This window comes from Lissotriton vulgaris, chromosome 6 (assembly GCF_964263255.1).
Source record: "Lissotriton vulgaris chromosome 6, aLisVul1.2, whole genome shotgun sequence".
NCBI classification, from domain to species: domain Eukaryota; kingdom Metazoa; phylum Chordata; class Amphibia; order Caudata; family Salamandridae; genus Lissotriton; species Lissotriton vulgaris.
In genome coordinates, this window is record NC_141694.1 from 1,884,370,778 (window position 1) to 1,884,395,148 (window position 24,371).

At 50.9% G+C, this 24,371-nt stretch overlaps 1 long non-coding RNA gene across 1 annotated transcript in view; it reads right to left on the bottom strand.

Annotated features, from left to right (window-relative positions):
* The window catches only part of LOC147709774 (uncharacterized), a 99,267-nt gene extending 96,785 nt beyond the window's left edge, over window positions 1-2,482 (bottom strand). The window contains exon 1 of the long non-coding RNA XR_015296569.1: window positions 2,333-2,482. This is a non-coding gene — a long non-coding RNA (uncharacterized LOC147709774). The remainder of the gene's footprint in view (window positions 1-2,332) is intronic.
* Between the last annotated feature and the right edge of the window lie 21,889 nt (window positions 2,483-24,371).

Consider the following 24,371-nt stretch of genomic DNA (forward strand, 5'->3'; position numbering starts at 1 on the left):
TGCTGCAGCCAGTGCGTCGCCTGTTCTATGCGTGAAGGAAGCTTGCACTGCTTCAGCCAGTGCTGCCCCTGTTCTAAGCGTGAGGGAAGCTTGCACTGCTGCAGCCAGTGCTGCGCGTGTTCTATGCGTGAAGGAAGCTTACACTGCTGCAGCCAGTGCAGACCCTGTTCTAAGCGTGAAGGAAGCTTGCACTGCTGCAGCCAGTGCTGCGTGTGTTTTGTGTATGAAGGAAGCATGCACTGCTGCAGCCAGTGCATCGCCTGTCCTATGCGTGAAGGAAGCTTGCACTGCTGAAGCCAGTGCGTCGCCTGTTCTATGCGTGAAGGAAGCTTGCACTGCTGCAGCCTTTGTGAAGGAAGTTTGCACTGCTGCAGCCAGTGCTGCCCCTGTTCTGTGTGTGGAGGAAGCTTGCACTGCTAAAGCCAGTGCTGCTCCTGTCCGAGTGTGGAGGAAGCTTGCACTGCTGCAGCCAGTGCTGCCCCTGTTTTGTGTGTGAAGGAAGCTTGCACTGCTGCAGCCAGTGCTGCCCCTGTTCTGTGTGTGAAGGAAGCTTGCACTGCTGCAGCCAGTGCTGTACCTGTTCTGTGTGTGAAGGACGTTTGCACTGCTGCAGCCAGTGCTGCCCCTGTTCTGTGTGTGAAGGAAGCTTGCACTGCTGCAGCCAGTGCTACCACTGTTCTGTGTGTGGAGGAAGCTTGCACTGCTGCAGCCAGTGCTGCCCCTGTTCTGTGTGTGAAGGAAGCTTGCACTGCTGCAGCCAGTGCTGGCCCTGTTCTGTGTGTGAAGGAAGCTTGCACTGCTGCAGCCAGTGCTGCCCCTGTTCTGTGTGTGAAGGAAGCTTGCACTGCTGCAGCCAGTGCGTCGCCTGTTCTATGCGTGAAGGAAGCTTGCACTGCTGAAGCCAGTGCGTCGCCTGTTCTATGCGTGAAGGAAGCTTGCACTGCTGCAGCCAGTGCTGCGCGTGTTCTGTGTGTAGAAGAAGCTTGCACTGCTGCAGCCAGTGCTACCCCTGTTCTGTGAGTGGAGGAAGCTTGCACTGCTAAAGCCAGTGCTGCCGCTGTTCTGTGTGTGAAGGAAGCTTGCACTGCTGCAGCCAGTGCGTCGCCTGTTGTATGTGTGGAGGAAGCTTGCACTGCTGCAGCCAGTGCTGCCCCTGTTCTGTGAGAGGAGGAAGCTTGCACTGCTAAAGCCAGTGCTGCCCCTGTTCCGTGTGTGGAGGAAGCTTGCACTGTTGGAGCCAGTGCTGCCCCTGTTCTGTGAGTGAAGGAAGCTTGCACTGCTGCAGCCAGTGCGTCGCCTGTTCTATGCGTGAAGGAAGCTTGTACTGCTGAAGCCAGTACTGCCAATGTTCCGTGTGTGAAGGAAGCTTGCAGTGCTGCAGCCAGTGCTGCCCCATTCTGTGATTGGAGGAAGCTTGCACTGTGGTAGCCAGTGCTGCCCCTGTTCCATGTATGGAGGAAGCTTGCAGTGCTGCAGCCAGTGCTGCCCCTTGTTCCGTGTGTGGAGGAAGCTTGCACTGTTGGAGCCAGTGCTGCCCCTGTTCTGTGAGTGAAGGAAGCTTGCACTGCTGCAGCCAGTGCTGCCCCTGTTCTGTGTGTGAAGGAAGCTTGCACTGCTGCAGCCAGTGCTGCCCCTGTTCTGTGTGTGAAGGAAGCTTGCACTGCTGCAGCCAGTGCGTCGCCTGTTCTATGCGTGAAGGAAGCTTGCACTGCTGCAGCCAGTCTTGCGCGTGTTCCGTGTGTAGAGGAAGCTTGCACTGCTGCTGCCAGTGCTGCCCCTGTTCCGTGTGTGGAGGAAGCTTGCACTGCTGCAGCCAGTGCTGCCCCTGTTCCGTGAGTGGAGGAAGCTTGCACTGCTGCAGCCAGTGCTGCCCCTGTTCCGTGTGTGGAGGAAGCTTGCACTTCTTTTCTGCATCTTAATGAAGTTCGAAGGAACCTTTTTTGGCACCGGGGCCCCTAACCGTGGCTATGCCATGTATTGAGGTTCATTATTATTCTACATATATAGATATTTCTCCCGAACCTTAGCATCAGGGATGACGTCTGTCTGTCAGGTGCGCCTGGGCCTGCTCTGGGCCACCTGTGAAGTGTGAAGTTGTGATGGGTTTATTCTCAGAGAGGCACAGGTTGGACTCTGACAGTGCCATGGAATGTGCCCTCTGCCTGCAGCCCTACCCGTCTGAATGTATGTTCAGTTTACACTTATGGTAAAGGTCAGGCCCCGCCCCCTGCTTCGTGCCAGTTCCTTTGGGCTGCCGGACCCAAAGCAGCCGGTAGTGTGTGAGACCCCTCTCCCCAGGCGTTGCTATGGAGACCCCTGCATTGCCCCTTACCTGATGACATGCAACGCAAGACGCAGCCGTCTTTGAGGCAGCATATCCCCTCATCGCACACTTCATTCACGCCGCAGTCATTGCGGATACCACCTAGTTCCTCGCAGATCTGCCGCATATGCTCTGTCGGAGGACAGCCGTCGCCTCCCTCTGTAATAAACAAAATGAAAGAATGGGTGAGTCTGCGGCCTCTTCATTCGCATCCAGCCCCTGAAGAGTTTCCATGATCATCGGAGCCAGCAGGGGCGCAACTAGATCTTAATTTCGGGGGGGGGGGGCTAACATGGCAAATGAATGGGCGTGGCTAATGTTAATTAATGGGCCGGAGCTAAAATGGCAGATAATCAGGATCGATTAATGCTCAGGTCAAGCTGAGAAACAATGTGGTGAATTCTGCATTTGAAACTGGACAACAATTAGAGCACACATGTTTGTTAATTTGATGCATTTATATGCTATTGTCTTATGAAAAAGGAACAGAATATACTGAATTAAAAGGCCAATTTAATATATTTTTACTACAAAGCACTTTAGGAACACAATATAACCAATTTTCACAATACCATTTCAAGGCGACGACCCTTTTTTGCCAGTTCATTAACAATTGCTTTTATAGGAGGACAATGTGCTCGTAAAATCCATAGACAGGTGTGTGGGAATGCCCTAGCTCCACCCATGGAACGACTTCCCAACGCAAGGTCACTCAAGGCAGCTCAATACTCTGCCTCTCATTACTCTGGAGTTCCTAATCCACGCAAAACCACACAAAGTGGCCTTTGTGTGGGTTAGGTAAATCCCAATTAAATGGGTAAAATGATGGCAGCGTAAAAGAAAATCAGAATGGATGGATACAAGGGTGAAAGTATAGTAAATGTAAATGTGAGAGGATGGGTGCGTTGGTGAAGGGATGGTAGAGTAAATAAATATCTGAAATGATGGCTAAAAGGATGGGTGTAAGGTTGGCAGAGTAAATTGAAATCAGAAAGGATGGATGGTTGGATTGATGGATGAAAGGATAGCAGCTTCAGCATCGCACACATGTATGACATTACAACACATGCCTTCACAACGCATGCCTTTACAACGCGGTTGTAACAACTCAAGTGCTGTTACAACACGTTACCATTACAATGCAAACGTTTACCATGCAAATGCCTTTATAACAAAGGCATACGTGTCGTAAAAGTTTTGTTTTAAAATATAACTATTTTACAGGTAAGTATAAACGCTATATATAATCTGAAATAAGAGCATCCCAATTGGTTTCATGTGGGATACATCACAAATAGTGAAATATTTAAATAAAAAAACCTTAAATAAGAGTACATGAGAAAATGAGAGCTATTTATAGTCAATCAGGACACGCCTCTGGGCGTAAACCAGGCGTTCTATAAATCTCCCTAATAATAATAATAATAATAATGATAATATATACCTGTAACAGGCTTATTTTTTTTAGTAAAGTGTGTATATATATACATACCCACCCTGAACCTTCAAATTAACCCAAAACCCATACCCACACTGAACCCCAAAATTACTCCAGGCACCCAAAAACCCATTACCAGCCTAAACTCTGAAATTAACCCCTTGGCACCCCAAAACCCATATCCGCCCTGAACTCTAAAATCACACCTAGCATCCCAAAACCCATACCTGCACTGATCCCTAAAATTACACCCTTGCCCCCCAAAACCGACTCCCACCCTGAATTTTAAAATGACCCCTGGCACCCCAAAATCTATACCCATGCTGAACCATAAATTCCTCCCGGCATCCCATAACCCATACCCAATCGGAACCATAAATTCCCCCCTGGCACCCCATAACCCATAGCCACCCTGAACACAAATTCCCCCCTGTCACCCCATAACCCACACCTGCCCTGAACCCTAAAATTACCCCTGGCTCACCAAAACACATACCCACATTGAACCTTAAAATTAACCGCCTCACACCCTAAAACCCATACCCGCCCTGAACCCTAAAATTAACCCCATGGCACCCCGAAACCCATTATTTCCCTGAACCCTAAAGTTACCCCCTGTCACCCCAAATCCCATACCCACCCTGAACCCTAAAATTACCCCTGGAACCCCGAAATCCATGCCCTCCTTGAACCCTAAAATTACCACTGGCACCCCAAAATCCATACCCATCCTGATCCCTAAAATTATCCCCCCCTGGCATCCCAAAACTCATACCCACCCCTAACCCTAAAATTACCCCCTGGCATCCCAAAACCCATTACCACCCTGAACCCTAAATTCACCCCCCTGGAGCCCCAAAACCCATACCCGGGCTGATCCCTAAAATTACACCCTTGCCCCCCAAAACCCGTACCCACCCTGAACCTTAAAATTACCCTTGGCACCCCAAAACCCATAACCATGCTCAACCATAAATCCCCCCCTGGCACCCCATAACCCATACCCACCCTGAACCCTAAAATAGCCCCCTGACACTCCAAAACCCACACCTGCCCTGAACCCTAAAATTCCCCCTGGCACACCAAACACATACCCACGCTGAACACTAAAATTAACCCTGTGGCACCCCAAAACCCATACCCATGCTGAACCATAATTTCCCCTCTGGCACCCCATAACCCATACCCACCCTGAACCATAAATTCCCCCTGGCATCCCATAACCCATACCCACCCTGAACCATAAATTCCCCCTGGCATCCCATAACCCATACCCACCCTGAACCCTAAAATTGCCCCCTGACATCCCAAAACCCACACCTGCCCTGAACCCTAAAATTACCCCTGGCACACCAAAACCCATACCCACCCAGAACCCTAAAATTGCCCCCCTGACACCCCAAACCCCACACCCACTCTGAACCCTTAAATGCATTAAAGTTACTGGAACTTACATAAAAAAACTGCTGCCTGCTCTTCTGATGCTATACTGTGGATTCTGGCTGATCAGCAGCACTGCGTCCTGGCATCCAGCCCCTCCCGAAGGTCTCACAGAGTAGATAGGTGTGGGTCTAAAGTTTCCTGGTTTCTCCTTGCCTGGGCCTCCTCTGTTTCTTTGTGGGGGCCCTTGGATGCAAAAATAGAAAGATCCATGGCCCTGTTCACCATTCATCTCGTGAGCAGTGCAGTGGATGTGAATTCCATCCAAGTGCACAGGCAGCAGGAGCAAAGGGATGGCAGTGTAGGTGACGCTTTTCCATTGTAAATTAATTTCTGCTGGTGTCATAGCCCAGGGTTTGCTGTCTGTGCACTTGTATGGAATACACATCTATACAAGTGCACAGACAGCACACCCTGGGCTATGACGCCAGCAGAAATTCCTTTACAAAGGAAAAGTGTCACCTGCACTGGCCAGCCCTTTCCCTTTGCTGTGCACTTCACACCCCATGCTCACAATACATCAAGTGCTTAGGTGAAATCCCTGCCTTCAGGCAAGGATTTCACCTCAGTGCCACTCTAAAGGAAAACAAGGGGTTTCACTCGTTGAAACTGTTCAGAGGCTGTCTGGCTCGGGCTGCTGGGCCTCTCAGCTCAGAACGCATAAAAAAAATCACAATCTCGGATCGGATGCGCAGCGTTAGTGCATCATTTCAGTGCATGTCCTCTTAGCCCGGGCAGAGGAGGCGACGGGGGGGGGCTGAAGCACGGTGAGTACAGTGCAGACGATGGCTGGGCACAGAGACGGGCTTTACAGAGCAGCCCGGGTCTAGCGGGTGGGCAGGTGGGCCAGGCCCACCCAAACAGGAGCCTTGGGCCTCGCAGTGAGGGCTCGAAGGCAGCTGCGCACCGCACAGGTCGTGTGTGTCAGCCCGGGCCGAGATAGCTACCCGGGCGCGCGCGCACACACACGCACGCACGCACACACACATACAGACACACGCGCGCACACGCACACACACACACACACACACAGACAGTTTTAGAAATGATCGCAGCCGCACCGAGTACTTCACACGTCTTTAAATGTTAATGTGGCTTTGTTTATTCTTTCACCCCTTCATTTGACTCATTTATTAGGTAAGAGAATGTGTTATTTTCTTTTTTAAATCTGCACAGGCCCAGCAGGACACATACTTCGTATGTGCTTCATTTAAACAGTTTTTACCATTATCGTGCAGGACAGCAATAAGACAATACAGGATGGCCAGATAACGCTGGTCATTAATGATCCTGCTGGAGAGCAATCATGTGTCTGTTAATAGTTTTTAAATTCAGATGAACTGTATTTTATGTGGCAGCTCAGTGGGTTACTGCCTTTGTCACAGAGATCATTGTGTTACTTGCAGTTCCGAAGTTACAATCCTAACATAGGACAGTGACCAATGAACTGTCACCAAAGAGCTGCATACAAACATGAATGGTATACTTAGAACTTCGCTTTTTTTGGTTTTGTGATATAGTTAGAACTTCCCCAGTCTTTCATTATTCTAATGTTGCTAAAATGAGTGTGTTTGGGCAGATATACATTTTTATCAGTAAAGCTGACCCCCATGGAATACTCTTTGAATTCTAATGTTGTGTTTCCCCAGACCAAACCCTCTTAAAATATACTGCCCACCAGTATGGATGACATGTGATTCCTACACCTTGCAATCCTCATTGGCTTATGTGACATTCCCTGTAGACTGATTTACACACTTGTATGATTCATTGTGTCTGTGTAATATGTGCTTGGTGTAAAGTACTGACACACACTACACTGATATGAGTAGTGCTATACAACAAATGAAATGCATATGAGAGAGGGGCTAGGTACAGATGAGGGGCACTGTTGGAGGGTGGCAGTGAGGGAGCCAGATGACGAGTTCAATAGGGGGGGCTACGGAGAGATGAGGGGCACTGTTGGAGGGTGGTAGTGAGGGAGTCTGAGGAGGAGGTCATGAGGGAGAGGGGCTACGGAGAGATGAGGGGCACTGGTGGAGGGTGGCAGTGAGGGAATCCGAGGAGGAGGTCAATAGGGGGGGCTACAGAGAAATGAGGGGCACTGTTGGAGGGTGGTAGTGGGGGAGTCTGAGGAGGAGGTCTTGAGGGGGCGGGGCTACAGAGAGATGAGGGGCACTGGTGGAGAGTGGTAGTGAGGGAGTCTGAGGAGGAGGTCATGAGGGAGAGGGGCTACGGAGAGATGAGGGGCACTGGTGGAGGGTGGTAGTGGGTGAGTCTGCGTAGGAGGTCATGAGGGGGAGGGGCTACAGAGAGATGAGGGGCACTGGTGGAGGGTTGTAGTGAGGGAATCTGAGGAGGAGGTCATGAGGGGGAGGGGCTACAGAGAGATGAGGGGCACTGGTGGAGGGTGGTAGTGAGGGAGTCTGAGGAGGAGGTCATGAGGGGGAGGGGCTCCAGAGAGATGAGGGGCACTGGTGGAGGGTGGTAGTGAGGGAGTCTGAGGAGGAGGTCATGAGGGGGAGGGGCTACAGAGAGATTAGGGGCACTGGTGGAGGGTGGTAGTGAGGGAGTCTGAGGAGGAGGTCATGGGGGGCTATGAGGAGATGAGGGGCACTTGTGGTGTGTGGCAGTGAGGGAATCCGAGGAAGAGGTCAATAGGGGGGTCATGGAGGGATGAGGGGCACTGGGAGAGGGTGGTAGTGGGGGAGTCTGAGGAGGAGGTCTTGAGGGGGAGGGGCTACAGAGAGATGAGGTGCACTGGTGGAGGGTGGCAGTGAGGGATCCAGATGACGAGTTCAATAGGGGGGGCTACAGAGAGATGAGGGGCACTGGTGGAGGGTGGTAGTGAGGGAGTCTGAGGAGGAGGTCTTGAGGGGGAGGGGCTCCAGAGAGATGAGGGGCACTGGTGGAGGGTGGTAGTGAGGGAGTCTGAGGAGGAGGTCATGAGGGGGAGGGGCTACAGAGAGATTAGGGGCACTGGTGGAGGGTGGTAGTGAGGGAGTCTGAGGAGGAGGTCATGAGGGGGAGGGGCTACGGAGAGATGAGGGGCACTGGTGGAGGGTGGTAGTGAGGGAGTCTGAGGAGGAGGTCATGAGGGGGAGGGGCTACAGAGAGATTAGGGGCACTGGTGGAGGGTGGTAGTGAGGGAGTCTGAGGAGGAGGTCATGGGGGGCTATGAGGAGATGAGGGGCACTTGTGGTGTGTGGCAGTGAGGGAATCCGAGGAAGAGGTCAATAGGGGGGTCATGGAGGGATGAGGGGCACTGGGAGAGGGTGGTAGTGGGGGAGTCTGAGGAGGAGGTCTTGAGGGGGAGGGGCTACAGAGAGATGAGGTGCACTGGTGGAGGGTGGCAGTGAGGGATCCAGATGACGAGTTCAATAGGGGGGGCTACAGAGAGATGAGGGGCACTGGTGGAGGGTGGTAGTGAGGGAGTCTGAGGAGGAGGTCTTGAGGGGGAGGGGCTCCAGAGAGATGAGGGGCACAGGTGGAGGGTGGTAGTGAGGGAGTTTGAGGAGGAGGTCATGAGGGGGAGGGGCTACGGAGAGATGAGGGGCACTGGTGGAGGGTGGCAGTGAGGGAATCCAAGGAAGAGGTCAATAGGGGGGCCATGGAGGGATGAGGGGCACTGGGGGAGGGTGGTAGTGGGGGAGTCTGAGGAGGAGGTCTTGAGGGGGAGGGGCTACAGAGAGATGAGGGGCACTGGTGGAGGGTGGTAGTGAGGGAGTCTGAGGAGGAGGTCATGAGGGGGAGGGGCTACAGAGAGATAAGGGGCACTGGTGGAGGGTGGTAGTGAGGGAGTCTGAGGAGGAGGTCATGAGGGGGAGGGGCTACAGAGAGATGAGGGGCACTGGTGGAGGGTGGTAGTGAGGGAATCCAAGGAAGAGGTCAATAGGGGGGTCATGGAGGGATGAGGGGCACTGGTGGAGGGTGGTAGTGAGGGAGTCTGAGGAGGAGGTCATGAGGGGGAGGGGATACAGAGAGATGAGGGGCACTGGTGGAGGGTGGTAGTGAGGGAATCCGAGGAAGAGGTCAATAGGGGGTCATGGAGGGATGAGGGGCACTGGTGGAGGGTGGTAGTGAGGGAATCCGAGGAAGAGGTCAATAGGGGGGCCATGGAGGGATGAGGGGCACTGGGGGAGGGTGGTAGTAAAGGTATTTGCTGAGAAAGCGGTCATTGGTGGGGCACCAAAAATTACTTTTGCATCAGTGCTAAAGCCGGCCCTGTCATGCCCTTCTGTTTTTGTTTATTTAATTAGCAGTTGGGCCATAAGGGCTACTGTGGAACATACTTTAAAGTGCCTGCTAATTATATTTACTGCTATATTCAATGTTTTAAGTATGAAGGTGATTTTACTAATGTTTTTACTGGGAAAAATGAAAGTGGAGCCCGGTGCTGCCTGATGTGGGGCTGGGGCCCAAGGTCATCTGTGAGGTAAGGTGCACTGGAGAGGAGTAGTGAATAATCAAGCCTGAAAGGGAGCGTGTTGCAGAGCCCGTGGTCAGGTGGAGGTAGTAATGAAGAAGGATTCTCCCTGAAGGTTCGCACAGAGGGAGCCCGAGGAGTGTCACTTGCCTGATACTCCCACCTCAGAAACCTCCTCTTCCCATCAAAGGAACATTACATGGAAAATAACACTTTTTGAGAGTGATAACATTAAAAAGAGATTTGCAAAAGAGTGAGTTTTACTGGGCCTTGTAAGACTTAAAAGAGATAAAGGAGGGCCCTGAAGCAGGCCTGCCTAGACATAAATGCAACAAATCAAGTCCGCAGTGGCCCACCCAAATGCACCCTTGGCCCACCCAAATAAAAATTCCTGGAGCCGGGCCTGCTACAGAGTCCAGCCTTACACAGTGCACCAAAAGCATTAGTGTGCAGACACACCTATCCGTGAGCATGCGTCAGTGTGCAAGACAACCCTGAGGAAGCGTCAACGCGCACACAGCTCCCTCACAAGACAGCTCGCACCCTCTCCCTCATGTTATGTTATGTTATGTTAATAACATTTCTATAGCGCACAGATGCCCCAGCCAAGGGGCGTCCCGGCGCTTATGGTAAGATACTCAAACACAACACAAAAGAACAATGGAGGAGGCACGTAGATGAGGAACCTAAGAGGGATGAGGGAACAAATGCGTTTTGACGGCTTTCCTGAATTTCAGCTGCTCATCAATTTCTCGAATTTGGGAAGGTAGAGAATTCCACAGCTTAGCAGCCAAGACTCAAAAGGAACGTCCTCCCGCTCTACTCAGTCTAAATCGTGGGACCACAGCCAAGTTTTGGCCCAGGGATCTCAAAGGGCGCGAAGGAACATAAAGCTTCAGAAGATTGTCAAGAATCGGAGGGGAGGCCATCCTGAGGATCTTGAATGCCAGACAGAGGGTCTTAAAATATATCCTCTGTGTAACCGGTAGCCAGTGTAGCGAGCGTATGGTACTCTCAGCAGAACAGAACCTCGGGAGCCCCACGAGGGCTCTGGCTGCTGCATTCTGGATACGTTGCATCCGGGCAATTTCAGCCCAGTTGGCCCCCAAGAGTAATGAGCTGGCATAATTAAGCCGTGATAATATAGATGCTTGAATAACCAGTTGCCTGGTTGAGGCATCAAAGAACCTTAAAATGGCCACGAAAGCTGAGGGCAGGGTCAAGCCAAACCCCCAGGTTCTTCACCTCTGTCACTGGAATAGGGGTTACACCCAGCTCAGGGGGCTCCCACTTATCACCCCAAAGATCCGCTCGCTTACCCACTATCATGACCTCCGTTTTTTGGCATTGAGCTGGAGACAGTTGATATTCATCCAGCTGGCCACTGCCAGGAGTCCTTCCCGAAATCATGTGCTGAAGCTGCACACAGCTCCCTCCTAAGGAAGCTCGCACCCTCTCCCTCATCTGCTGCGGCTGCACACAGCTCCCTGCCACTGAAACTCGCACCTTCTCCCTCATGTGCTGCGGCTGCACACAGCTCCCTGCCACTGAAGCTCGCACCCTCTCCCTCATGTGCTGCAGCTGCACACAGCTCCCTGCCACTAAAGCTCGCACCCTCTCCCTCATGTTCTGCGGCTGCACACAGCTCCCTGCCACTGAAGCTCGCACCCTCTCCCTCATGTGCTGCGGCTGCACACAGCTCCCTGCCACTAAAGCTTGCACCCTCTCCCTCATGTGCTGCAGCTGCACACAGCTCCCTGCCACTGAAGCTCGCACCCTCTCACTTATGTGCTGCAGCTGCACACAGCTCCCTGCCACTGAAGCTCGCACCCTCTCCCGCATGTGCTGCAGCTGCACACAGCTCCCTCCCAAGGAAGCTCGCACCCTCTCCCTCATGTGCTGCGGCTGCACACAGCTCCCTTCCAAGGAAGCTCACACCCTCTCCCTCATGTGCTGGAGCTGCACACAGCTCCCTTCCAAGGAAGCTCGCACCCTCTCCCTCATGTGCTGCAGCTGCACACAGCTCCCTGCCACTGAAGCTCACACCCTCTCCCTCATGTGCTGCAGCTGCACACAGTTCCCTGCACCTAAAGCTCGCACCAGCTCCCTCATGTGCTGAAGCTGCACACAGCTCCCTCCCAAGGGAGCTCGCACCCTCTCCCTCATGTGCTGAAGCTGCACACAGCTCCCTCCCAAGGGAGCTTGCACCCTCTCCCTCCTCAGCAGTGGGGACCCTCCTCCATCATAGCAGAGGAGCCGCCCCTGGGCAGTGTGTAGAGAAGCCACACAGAGTCTGTACTCACGAGCTGCGCACATCTGGAGCACGGGGCCCAGCACAAGGGCCAGGGCGAGCAGGTAACAGCCAGCGCTCTTCATCTTGATATCCGAGGGATGCTCTGAACTCCAAGTGGTGGAGCCACCATATTTATAGGCCTCTGCCTGTCTGTTTCGCAATGCTGGCCAATGGGGAGCGGGGGATGGACCTGTTTCTTCCACTGACTCCGCCTCCCATTAAGAGTCACCGCCCCCTGTCCTTGCCTGTCCCGGTGTTTGACGTCCTGGAGCCGGTGCCAGCATTTCCAGCGCACAGCAGAGCGCAGCAGGACGTATCCACGCGGGCGCAGTTCCATCGTAAGACACACACCTCACAGCAAGAGCAAAGCTTGAGAGTCAGGGCTGGTAACACTCCTGCTGGCAGAGACCTTTGACGTGGGCAAAGCGGGAGAGTCAGGGCTGGTAACACTCCTGCTGGCAGAGACCTTTGACGTGGGCAAAGCTTGAGAGTCAGGGCTGGTTACACTCCTGCTGGCAGAGACCTTTGACATGGGCAAAGCTTGAGAGTCAGGGCTGGTAACACTCCTGCTGGCAGAGACCTTTGACATGGGCAAAGCTTGAGAGTCAGGGCTGGTAACACTCCTGCTGGCAGAGACCTTCAACATGGGCACAGCTTGAGAGTCAGGGCTGGTAACATTCCTGCTGGCAGAGACCTTTGACACGGGCAAAGCTTGAGAGTCAGGGCTGGTAACACTCCTGCTGGCAGAGACCTTTGACGTGGGCAAAGCTCGAGAGACAGGGCTGGTAACACTCCTGCTGGCAGAGACCTTTGACATGGGCAAAGCTCGAGAGTCAGGGCTGGTAACACTCCTGCTGGCAGAGACCTTTGACATGGGCGAAGCTCGAGAGTCAGGGCTGGTAACACTCCTGCTGGCAGAGACCTTTGACGTGGGCAAAGCTTGAGAGTCAGGGCTGGTAACACTGCTGCTGGCAGAGACCTTTGACATGGGCAAAGCTCGAGAGTCAGGGCTGGTAACACTCCTGCTGGTAGAGACCTTTGACTTGGGCAAAGCGGGAGAGTCAGGGCTGGTAACACTCCTGCTGGCAGAGACCTTTGACATGGGCAAAGCTTGAGAGTCAGGGCTGGTAACACTCCTGCTGGCAGAGACCTTTGACATGGGCAAAGCTTGAGAGTCAGGGCTGGTAACACTCCTGTTGGCAGAGACCTTTGACATGGGCAAAGCTCGAGAGTCAGGGCTGGTAACACTCCTGCTGGCAGAGACCTTTGACATGGGCAAAGCTCGAGAGCCAGGGCTGGTAACACTCCTGGCAGAGACCTTTGACATGGGCAAAGCTAGAGAGTCAGGGCTGGTAACACTCCTGCTGGCCGAGACCTTTGACGTGGGCAAAGCTCGAGAGTCAGGGCTGGTAACACTCCTGCTGGCCGAGACCTTTGACGTGGGCAAAGCTTGAGAGTCAGGGCTGGTAACACTCCTGCTGGCAGAGACCTTTGACATGGGCAAAGCTTGGGAGTCAGGGCTGGTAACACTCCTGCTGGCAGAGACCTTTGACGTGGGCAAAGCTCAAGAGTCAGGGCTGGTAACACTCCTGCTGGCAGAGACCTTTGACATGGGCAAAGCTTGAGAGTCAGGGCTGGTAACACTCCTGCTGGCAGAGACCTTTGACATGGGCAAAGATTGAGATTCAGGGCTGGTTACACTCCTGCTGGCAGAGACCTTTGACATGGGCAAAGCTCGAGAGTCATGGCTGGTAACACTCCTGCTGGCAGAGACCTTTGACATGGGCAAAGCTCGAGAGTCAGGGCTGGTAACACGCCTGCTGGCAGAGACCTTTGACGTGGGCAAAGCTCGAGAGTCAGGGCTGGTAACACTCCTGCTGGCAGAGACCTTTGACATGGGCAAAGCTCGAGAGTCAGGGCTGGTAACACTTCTGCTGGCAGAGACCTTTGACATGGGCAAAGCTCGAGAGTCAGGGCTGGTAACACGCCTGCTGGCAGAGACCTTTGACGTGGGCAAAGCTCGAGAGTCAGGGCTGGTAACACTCCTGCTGGCAGAGACCTTCGACGTGGGCAAAGCTCGAGAGTCAGGGCTGGTAACACTCCTGATGGCAGAGACCTTTGACATGGGCAAAGCTTGAGAGTCAGGGCTGGTAACACTCCTGGCAGAGACCTTTGACATGGGCAAAGCTTGAGAGTCAGGGCTGGTAACACTCCTGCTGGCAGAGACCCTTGACATGGGCAAAGCTAGAGAGTCAGGGCTGGTAACACTCCTGCTGGCAGAGACCTTTGACATGGGCAAAGCTTGAGAGTCAGGGCTGGTAACACTCCTGCTGGCAGAGACCTTTGACATGGGCAAAGCTCGACAGTCAGGGCTGGAAACACTCCTGCTGGCAGAGACCTTTGACATGGGCAAAGCTCGAGAGTCAGGGCTGGTAACACTCCTGCTGGCAGAGACCTTTGACGTGGGCAAAGCTTGAGAGTCAGGGCTGGTAACACTCCTGCTGGCAGAGACCTTTGACGTGGGCAAAGCTTGAGAGTCAGGGCTGGTAACACTCCTGCTGGCAGAGACCTTTGACGTGGGCAAAGCTTGAGAGTCAGGGCTGGTAACACTCCTGCTGGCAGAGACCTTTGACATGGGCAAAGCTTGAGAGTCAGGGCTGGTAACACTCCTGCTGGCAGAGACCTTTGACAGGGGCAAAGCTCGAGAGTCAGGGCTGGTAACACTCCTGCTGGCAGAGACCTTTGACATGGGCAACGCTTGAGAGTCATGGCTGGTAACACTCCTGCTGGCAGAGACCTTTGACATGGGCAAAGCTCGAGAGTCAGGGCTGGTAACACTCCTGCTGGCAGAGACCTTTGACAGGGGCAAAGCTTGAGAGTCAGGGATGGTAACACTCCTGCTGGCAGAGACCTTTGACATGGGCAAAGCTTGAGAGTCAGGGCTGGTAACACTCCTGCTGGCAGACACCTTTGACAAGGGCAAATCTCGAGAGTCGGGGCTGGTAACACTCCTGGCAGAGACCTTTGACATGGACAAAGCTTGAGAGTCAGGGCTGGTAACACTCCTGCTGGCAGAGACCTTTGACATGGGCAAAGCTTGAGAGTCAGGGCTTGTAACACTCCTGCTAGCAGAGACCTTTGACGTGGGCAAAGCTCGAGAGTCAGGGCTGGTATCACTCCTAATGGCAGAGACCTTTGACGTGAGCAAAGCTCGAGAGTCAGGGCTGGTAACACTCCTGCTGGCAGAGACCTTTGACTGGGGCAAAGCTCGAGAGTCAGGGCTGGTAACACTCCTGCTGGCAGAGACCTTTGACATGGGCAAAGCTTGAGAGTCAGGGCGGGTGACACTCCTGCTGGCGGGAGACCTTTGACATGGGCAAAGCTCGAGAGTCAGGGCTGGTAACACTCCTGCTGGCAGAGACCTTTGACAGGGGCAAAGCTTGAGAGTCAGGGCTGGTAACACTCCTGCTGGCACAGACCTTTGACACGGGCAAAGCTTGAGAGTCAGGGCTGGTAACACTCCTGCTGGCAGAGACCTTTGACACGGGCAAAGCTCGAGAGTGAGGGCTGGTTACACTCCTGCTGGCAGAGACCTTTGACATGAGCAAAGCTTGAGAGTCAGGGCTGGTTACACTCCTGCTGGCAGAGACCTTTGACGTGGGCAAAGCTCGAGAGTCAGGGCTGGTAACATTCCTGCTGGCAGAGACCTTTGACGTGGGCAAAGCGGGAGAGTCAGGGCTGGTAACACTCCTGCTGGCAGAGACCTTTGACGTGGGCAAAGCTCGAGAGTCAGGGCTGGTAACATTCCTGCTGGCAGAGACCTTTGACGTGGGCAAAGCGGGCGAGTCAGGGCTGGTAACACTCCTGCTGGCAGAGACCTTTGACATGGGCAAAGCTTGAGAGTCAGGGCTGGTAACACTCCTGCTGGCAGAGACCTTTGACATGGGCAAAGCTTGACAGTCAGGGCTGGTAACACTCCTGCTGGCAGAGACCTTTGACATGGGCAGAGCTTGAGAGTCAGGGCTGGTAACACTCCTGCTGGCAGAGACCTTTGACATGGGCAAAGCTTGACAGTCAGGGCTGGTAACACTCCTGCTGGCAGAGACCTTTGATGTGGGCAAAGCTTGAGAGTCAGGGCTGGTAACACTCCTGCTGGCAGAGACCCTTGACATGGGCAAAGCTTGAGAGTCAGGGCTGGTAACACTCCTGCTGGCAGAGACCTTTGACATGGGCGAAGCTTGAGAGTCAGGGCTGGTAACACTCCTGCTGGCAGAGACCTTTGACGTGGGCAAAGCTCGAGAGTCAGGGCTGGTAACATTCCTGCTGGCAGAGACCTTTGACGTGAGCAAAACGGGAGAGTCAGGGCTGGTAACACTCCTGCTGGCAGAGATCTTTGACATGGGCGAAGCTTGAGAGTCAGGGCTGGTAACACTCCTGCTGGCAGAGACCAATGACGTGGGCAAAGCTCGAGAGTCAGGGCTGGTAACATTCCTGCTGGCAGAGACCTTTGACGTGGGCAAAGCGGGAGAGTCAGGGCTGGTAACACTCCTGCTGGCAGAGACCTTTGACATGGGCAAAGCTTGAGAGTCAGGGCTGGTAACACTCCTGCTGGCAGAGACCTTTGACGTTGGCAAAGCTTGAGAGTCAGGGCTGGTAACACTCCTGCTGGCAGAGACCTTTGACGTGGGCAAAGCTCGAGAGTCAGGGCTGGTAACACTCCTGGCAGAGACCTTTGACGTGGGCAAAGCTCGAGAGTCAGGGCTGGTTACACTCCTGCTGGCAGAGACCTTTGACATGGGCAGAGCTCGAGAGTCAGGGCTGGTTACACTCCTGCTGGCAGAGACCTTTGACATGGGCAAAGCTCGATAGTCAGGGCTGGTAACACTCCTGCTGGCAGAGACCTTTGACGTGTGCAAAGCTTGAGAGTCAGGGCTGGTAACACTCCTGCTGGCAGAGACCTTTGACGTTGGCAAAGCCTGAGAGTCAGGGCTGGTAACACTCCTGCTGGCAGAGACCTTTGACGTGGGCAAAGCTCGAGAGTCAGGGCTGGTAACACTCCTGCTGGCAGAGACCTTTGACATGGGCGAAGCTTGAGAGTCAGGGCTGGTAACACTCCTGCTGGCAGAGACCTTTGACGTGGGCGAAGCTCGAGAGTCAGGGCTGGTAACATTCCTGCTGGCAGAGACCTTTGACGTGGGCAAAGCGGGAGAGTCAGGGCTGGTAACACTCCTGCTGGCAGAGACCTTTGACATGGGCGAAGCTTGAGAGTCAGGGCTGGTAACACTTCTGCTGGCAGAGACCTTTGACGTGGGCAAAGCTCGAGAGTCAGGGCTGGTAACATTCCTGCTGGCAGAGACCTTTGACGTGGGCAAAGCGGGAGAGTCAGGGCTGGTAACACTCCTGTTGGCAGAGACCTTTGACATGGGCAAAGCTTGAGAGTCAGGGCTCGTAACACTCCTGCTGGCAGAGACCTTTGACATGGGCAGAGCTTGAGAGTCAGGGCTGGTAACACTCCTGCTGGCAGAGACCTTTGACATGGGCAAAGCTTGAGAGTCAGGACTGGTAACACTCCTGCTGGCAGAGACCTTTGACGTTGGCAAAGCTTGAGAGTCAGGGCTGGTAACACTCCTGCTGGCAGAGACCTTTGACGTGGGCAAAGCTCGAGAGTCAGGGCTGGTAACACTCCTGGCAGAGACCTTTGACGTGGGCAAAGCTCGAGAGTCAGGGCTGGTTACACTCCTGCTGGCAGAGACCTTTGACATGAGCAGAGCTCGAGAGTCAGGGCTGGTTACACTCCTGCTGGCAGAGACCTTTGACATGGGCAAAGCTCGATAGTCAGGGCTGGTAACACTCCTGCTGGCAGAGACCTTTGACGTGTGCAAAGCTTGAGAGTCAGGGCTGGTAACACTCCTGCTGGCAGAGACCTTTGACGTTGGCAAAGCCTGAGAGTCAGGGCTGGTAACACTCCTGCTGGCAGAGACCTTTGACGTGGGCAAAGCTCGAGAGTCAGGGCTGGTAACACTCCTGCTGGCAGAGACCTTTGACATGGGCGAAGCTTGAGAGTCATGGCTGGTAACACTCCTGCTGGCAGAGACCTTTGACATGGGAAAAGGGGGAGAGTCAGGGCTGGTAACACTCCTGCTGGCAGAGACCTTTGACATGGGCAAAGCTAGAGAATCAGGGCTGGTAACACTCCTGCTGGCAGAGACCTTTGACATGGGCAAATTAAAGATAGACTATAAAAACGAACTGGCCATATATAAAAATTTGATAATCGCAGAAAAAAGCAAAATCTTTGTACACAAAATAAATGAATCCAAGAACTCGAGTAAAGATCTGTTCGCAGTAGTCAAAAAACTTGCCAAAATTGAAAACAATAATCCAGAGGATATATCATCTGACTTCTGCAATACTTTAGGCCACTTCTTCGTAAATAAAGTGTCTTCAGTATATGAACTATTTAAAAACAATCAGATTGACCATACAACTCAAAACTCCACAAATAACACAAAACTAGACAACCAACCCAGCGGCACCCCATCCTTTCACTGGTCCTTACCTACAGTGGAACAAATTATTAAGGAAATAATGACAACCAACTCAGGCAGTCCCTTAGACCCATGTCCACCGAAGATATTGCAAATATGTTCAGAACAAATAGGACCAGCACTTCAAAAATTGTTTGAAGTAATTCTGAACACCAGCATATTTCCAAATGACTGGAAAACCATTTCAATCAGCCCACTACTGAAAAAACCCCATCTGGACAGTGAAGTCCCTAGCAATTACAGACCCATAGCTAGGATTCCTTTCGCCGCGAAAGTACTGGAGAAACTGCTGAACAAACAGTTCTCACGATACCTACTGGACAACGATTGGCTTGACCACTCTCAATTCGGATTCCGGGAAGGGCACGGAACAGAATCAGCCATCCTCACGGCCACCGAGGAACTTAGAAGTATACTAGACAAGGGAGAAAAGGCCGCCTTGGTGCTATTAGATCTCTCGGCGGCCTTCGACACGGTCAGCCACGAGATACTAATAAAACGCATTAGAGAAGCCGGAGCTAGTGACCACGCATGCAATCTCATCGCATCATACCTCAAGGACAGAAAATTCACAGTTGAATTAGGAGAAGCAAAGTCAGACTCCTTTAAAGTACCATGCGGTGTCCCACAGGGCTCTTCATTAAGCCCAACACTTTTTAATTTATATGTGGCCCCCCTCGCCGAAGTAATAAGAGAAAATGGCTTTACACCAATATCCTACGCCGACGATACACAAATTGTCATTTCCATAGGCAAAGACAATAAAGTAACAGCCAAGAAATTCCAACTATGCATGCTAAAAGTTAATCAATGGATGCAACAAAATTGCCTCAAACTCAACGGAGAAAAGAGTGAGGTAATGATTCTGGGAGGTAATGCTGATATCTGGTCCCCAGAGTGGTGGTCTCCTGAACTGGGAACAAGGCCAGAACCCTCAGAGAAGGCTAAAAACTTGGGATTCATGATAGACACCAAATTAACATACGAAGCCCAAGTAAATAAACTGGCCTCGTCTTTCTGGCTGATATTAAAAATGATACACGCAGAACGGTAGTTACAGCCCTTGCACTGTCTCGATTGGACTACGGTAACGCATTATATGCGGGAGCCAGAGTAAAAATCATGGAAAAAATGCAGTGACTCCAGAATGCAGCGGCACGACTGATACTGGAAATTCCAAAGTTTCAGCCTATTAGTCACAAACTAGAGACACTCCATTGGCTACCTGTGGCCAAAAGAGTCAAGTTCAAATCACTGTGCTTGACCTACAAGGCACTGCAGGGCAAAGGCCCTCACTTCCTGAAAACACACCTGAAACATTACGAACCTTCAAGGCTTCTCAGATCTGGTAAAAAAAAACTGATAGCGATACCCAAGTTCAAACGATCAAGCTGGGGAGGAAGAAGCTTCCTCGTTCACGCAGCACGGACATGGAACTTACTACCACTTGATGTAAAAAACAGCCCAACTCTGGAGATATTTAGAAAGAAAATCAAGACTTGGCTTTTCACCATATAAATTTCACTAAACTCCAGACCTGCACCGGAAACTGGACAATTCATAGCGCCAAGACACCTCCGGGCATTTGTGCGCTTTAGAAATGGACAAATCAAATCAAATCAAATCAAGCAAAGCTGGAGAGTCAGGGCTGGTTACACTCCTGCTGGCAGAGACCTTTGACATGGGCAAAGCTTTAGAGTCAGGGCTGGTAACACTCCTGCTGGCAGAGACCTTTGACATGGGCAACAAGTGCTCTGGCCCGGGGGCCCCAGCCTTCCAGGGGCCCCTGATGGAGCCAGCTCTGTTCTACAGAGTCTTGGCCTGATAACCTTGTTTTAAGTACCATGTTCCTTTCCTTTATCTTTATTTTGGCCGTTGTGTGAGAGTTTATTACAGACATTTTTCAGAGAAATGTGTGTTTATATTTCATGCAACATCCATAAAAAAGTTTCTTTAAGTTCAAAACAGGACCTGACATCAGAGAATAGGAGAGTGTCACAGAGATTATTGTCAGAGTATTACTAAGGGACGCTCTATTACAACATTAAAAACACACGTCACAATTTCTGAATATTAGATGTATTTTGATTTTGAATTTGGACGAGTGCACTGTCAGTGACCTGTCCGAAGAGGGCATGAAAGAGCTGAACTGGATCAAAAGCTCAAAGCTGTACAAACAGGGCCCCCCTAAATATTTAAGATGCCACTGCCTGCTGGTAGAACCCCTATGGATGGGTTCATGCCAGTTTAGGAAAGTATATGATACCAGATCAAGGCCTGGAGGTTCTCACACTGATGGAGTAGCCAGGACAATAACATACTCGCCACTTTGTATGACACTAATTAACAAAGCAAAGTGAGCGACCCTGGCCTTCCTTCTGGACGCCAGTGAGAATTGATCCTCTGGTGGAAATTTGAATTTAATTTTGAATGTTAAAGCATGGAAGAAATTTGTCTAACGTTTCTTTTATTCGTTCTTTCTTTTTAATCTTCTTTTGTCCTTATTTTCTTCTTTTATCTTGTCCTTCTTTCTGCTATATTTTCTATTCTTTCTTCTGTCCAGTTTCATTTTGTTCTTTTTTCCATCTTTCTGTTTGTGTCCTTTCATCTTGTCTCTAATTCTTTCTGTCTGTTCTTCTTTATATTCCTACTTTGTCCCCTTTCCATATTTCCCTATTCCCATCCATTTTCGCTCCTTTCTTCTTTCATCATGCTTTTGCCCTTCCTTCTCCCCTTCATAGAATCCTGCCTTTGTTTTCCTTCCATGTTTTTATTCTCCTCTTCTGTCTTTTCATCTTTCTTTCCTTATTTGCATTCTATTCTCCATCCTTTCTTTGCTTTCTCATTCCATTTGCCTCACACTTCTTTTGTTTTTCCATTCTCCCTCACTATCACCATCCTTGTCTATCTAGGCACCGTTTGACCCCCACCGCACAGCTGTTCATGGTAACTCTTCTTGCTGTGTTGACTGGTTTCTGATTTTGTCTTGTGATGACCTGCGAGTCACAGATCGAAGTCAGAGGAGGCGATGAAAGCCTTTAGTCTGTCCCTGTGGTGCCCATAAAGGTGATGGAGCCGGAGCTTCACTGCGCCCTGATCTCCAGCCGCATCAGAAGATGTTAGAGAAAAGGGAGGCGGGAACCGTGCCACTGATGCAGAGTGCCCTGTGTAACCGTGCCCTGACGAGGACTGGTGCAAGACACGGGACAGCATCAAACGCGAACAGCCAGGATAAAGACAGCCATAGAAACATGCCACTGACGCAGTGTGTCCAGTGTAACCGTTTTGGGCTTACAAGAGACTGCCACGTGGTGGTTCTGTCTGTCTAATTTATAAGGTAGCACAACAACAGTTGTTTATTACTTCAATATACCTTAAGAAGAACTAATACCTGCCTCCCCGGCCATTCTCATAGCATTGGGCTCCTGGAATAGTCTGAATTACCAGACTTGTAGGAATGTGAGGGTTAGTATTGTGTTGGTGCTGTCACTGGCAGCGCCGCCAGGGTCAATGGGCGGTGCAAGCTGCATGACCTCCTGACGAAGGCCCGGACACTTGATTTTAATTTCACAAATCAAGCACTGCCTGTAGGGGAATAGTCTGCCATGCAGTATAGTCTGAACCTTGCACAGACTATTAACGGCGGCTTCAGAAAGGAGAAAACAAAAAGACCTCGGGCCAGGAGAAAAATGAGGCTTGGGTGAGAAATGCAAAAACAACAGTTGATGGACAGAATGTAGAACAATGTCACACATTCACTCCAGTACAGAGATCTGGGCCTAAATCCATCGTTTTTATGCTCACCACACCACCCCAGTTCAGACATGGCCATATGCAAATCAGCCCGTAAGGCTAGTCGTCACAGAGTGGGCCCCGCTGGTGGGTATTCTCTGGTGCTATCGGGTCAGTTTCACCTCCCAGGACTCTCGGTCCTCATGAAAACTTGTGCACCTCAGTGATCCTCAAAACACATTGGCAATCAGGCCCGAGCGCATGAATTCCTGGTAGCACAAAGCACGGTGCTCGGGCAGGGTAGAGCTCTGGTGGGTTTTTGATGATTCGTTTAATTGACAGACTCCAAGTCCAACAGCAATAGCAATGGTGCAAGTCTTTTCTGGCCTGAAACTCTGAGAACAGCGCAAAAGCCAATATTTTGTGGGAGAACACTTAGAGCACAAAGAGGAGCATCACTGGACGAGTCCCTGGACCCCTACGAACTCCCGTGAACTCAGCTGAAGAAGGTCGCCTGCCCACAAAGCATATCCCCACAGGCCCAGAAAAGACCCACGACCAAAATAATCTTCTTGTATACTATATTCTCCCTTCTCTCTTCTATTTTTTTTCTTTTCCCTTTCATCCACTCTTATTCTCCTAGCAAGACAGTGGAAAGGGGAACAGCCAAACATGTATACCACTTACCTGTATCCTTGGCAAAGACAGACAGTTTGGGCTGATACTCTGTAATGGTAAAGAGATAATAAATGTAATTAAAAATGTAATAAAATACTTTGAAATTTAAAAAAAGGACATAATAATTGACATATTCAAAGAAAATCAAATAGGACAGGATTAATAAATGTAAAATCCAATACATAGCAAGAATAATCCTATTGAAATATATGAGTATGGTGAAAAATACATGTTACGCTGCAAAACATGTAAATGTATAAGGTGCATATGGGCAGAGAAAGGTGGGAAGAATAAGAATATATATAACTATGCAATAAAGGTTAAAAAGCTGATAACAATAGAAACTCTAGACATTATGAAAAAGAGAAAAGCAAATATTACTTATACATATTTGTATACTGTATAATAATAAAATATAAAAAAGGCAGATGAGTGAGTTAAAGGGGGCTTTCTTACTTCAGCAGACACAGTAATGGTTTTAATTACAAGTGGACTAGAGAGGAATGAATAAGGAGGAAGTGGAAGCCATAACAGATCTCTCTGTATAGCCAACATAACACGTTCACCCAAAGGTTTCTTGGCGCTGAATAACAGATGCTGATTGTTATCCAACTAAATGGTACTCATTTTATCGACCTCAGATGGATGAAAGGGTGAGTGGACCCACCAGGATTTGAACCTGAGACCATGAGGTCAGACACAGGCCGTTGCAGTGGATGCATTAGTCCACTGAGCCACCTGAAACAGCACAATACAGGTGAGACATAGTTACAGTCTAATCTATGATGAAAACTTATAGCGTTCCACCAAGAACGAAAGCTAACATCATGAGCTTGTTTTCAATTGGATGTTATTAAATGTAAGCAACAGCTAATAATAAATCGATCAGCTTCTAACTTGGAGCTAAGTGAGGCCACTGAGGAGTTCACCTGGAAGCTAATTTGAGGTAACGACGAAGTTAATACCCCATACACTGCACACAGTTATTGTTCTCCCTAGCTAAATGTTCTAGTCTGAAACCATTAGCATCAAGGGATATAAGGCTAGTAGGTGTTACTAAAAGTAAACCAGGAAAGGAGGCTTTAGTTTATTCGCAAATGGTGAAAGATGCATTTGAGAGAGCGGAAGAGGAGGTGTTAAGGGAAGGAATTAAATTGGTCCCCAACAATGAGGGTGACTCGAACAACCCCTTTCTGAAGCACCGGCAGGTTTAGGGAACAGCAAAGTAAGATTGGCTCAAAAAGAGAATCGGCATAGAAGACAGGTAGAGAACAATAAAGAAGGAACATTAAAAGTCCCCGTTTCACCGTACTGGTTCAAAGAAAACTAGAAAGCAAAGGGAGTTGGGATTTGTAATGCGATCTTAGCCTCCCCTCCCTATAATGTGGAGATGTGGCTGAGCAAGCTGTTATATGGCCGTTAGGGTCATTCTCGACATTGCTAAGTTATCCTGAGCCCCGGCGCCATGATGCTGCTTTTCCGTTCGTTACTAC